At 39.4% G+C, this 1,454-nt stretch overlaps 1 pseudogene; it reads left to right on the forward strand.

Moving 5' to 3' along the window:
- LOC104854345 overlaps positions 1-1,202 on the forward strand; it is a 1,516-nt pseudogene extending 314 nt beyond the window's left edge.
- Positions 1,203-1,454: the final 252 nt, after the last annotated feature.

The raw sequence follows: 1,454 nt of genomic DNA on the forward strand, positions 1-1,454 counted from the left end.
AAAAAAAAAAAAAAAAAAAAGAAAGAAAGAAAAGAAAATGAGTAAGTTGTGGTTGGATCATGTAGTTAGCCTTCAGGTTCCTGGGATAAGGATTATGATTCCTTCGGTTTGCCCCTGTTGGAGGACAAGCAACCATGCTATCTATTAGTCAGGTTAGATTCTCAGATTGCCCAAGGGTATGACTGGATATTCACTGCATGGTCTCCAGATCATTCTTATGTTCGTCAAAAGATGTTGTATGCAGCAACAAGAGCAAGTCTGAAAAAGGTGGCCACGTTAAAGATGAAGTTTTTGGTACAGTAAAGGAAGATGTCTCCGTACATGGGTATAAGAAATATTTGCTGTCAGTCTTCCCCCGCCCCACTGACTGAGCAGAGGAAGAATTACGGCAGATTAAAATTAATGAGGTACTGGGCCCAGGATTTAGCTCAGGGGTTCTGCCACCTGCCTCGTAAGCACAAGGTCCTGGGTTTGACCCTGGTACCCCCCCATCAAAAAAATAATAATGAGGTACAGACTGATGTGGGTGTGGACACCGAGCATCAAACACTACAAGGAGTAGCAGTAACTATTTCTTAAGAAGCTTTTCAGGCTTTGGAAACTGAAAAACAAATAGCTGGACTATGTGCAGTTGGAAATAGATATAAAAAATGAAGTTATAAATTTGTCCAACACAACAAATACAGAACTGAAAGATTTGCCAAAGAGGATTCCCAAAGATTCTGCCTGTTATCATTTCTTTCTGTGTAAACATTCCCATGAAGGGCTGGGGATTTAGCTCAGTAGTCTGCTGCCTGCTTCTCAAGCGCAAGGTCCCACGTTCAATCCCCAGTACCCTGCGCCCCCTCAAAAAAACTAGAGTCCATAGTTTCTATTTATTCAGTGCCTGGATACACATGTAGTGTAAGAGAGGTATAAGGATGCTGCATTCTAGTTGCAAGAGTCCTCTGCTAGAAACTGTAAAGACTACTACAGATGGATATCATTAGAGAGGCTGAGATAGACAATGGGGCGAGCTGACTGCCCACTTCCTTTATGAGGAAGTGCATCCTAAGCAGCATGTACACAAGCAAAGTTTTGCAAAACCAAGAGGTCCTGTAGGAAAAAGAGGGATACGAAGACTTATTAGGGGTCCAGCTGACTACTGAGTAAAACTGTTATATTAAACATTGCAATACTAGTTTTTTAAAATTCAGCTTTTAGTACAGGAGAACTGAAATCATTCCAAGTTATATAACAGGGAGAAAAATTGTGCCTTTTGAAAAATAGCACTTTTCGCTTCTATGTGTTTTTAAAATTAATGTTATAGAAGACTCATGATTCTGTTTTTGAGTTAAAGCTAGATTTTAACATAGTAATGTTTAATTTTGTCACAGTTTTCATAGAGTGTTGATTCCACACTTCCACATGATTCTTAAAATTTTATATAGTTGGGCCAGTTTGAGAAAGTTGAA

Source organism: Fukomys damarensis, unplaced genomic scaffold (assembly GCF_012274545.1).
Source record: "Fukomys damarensis isolate Sample0158 unplaced genomic scaffold, DMR_v1.0_HiC HiC_scaffold_28, whole genome shotgun sequence".
Classification (NCBI taxonomy): Eukaryota; Metazoa; Chordata; class Mammalia; order Rodentia; family Bathyergidae; genus Fukomys; species Fukomys damarensis.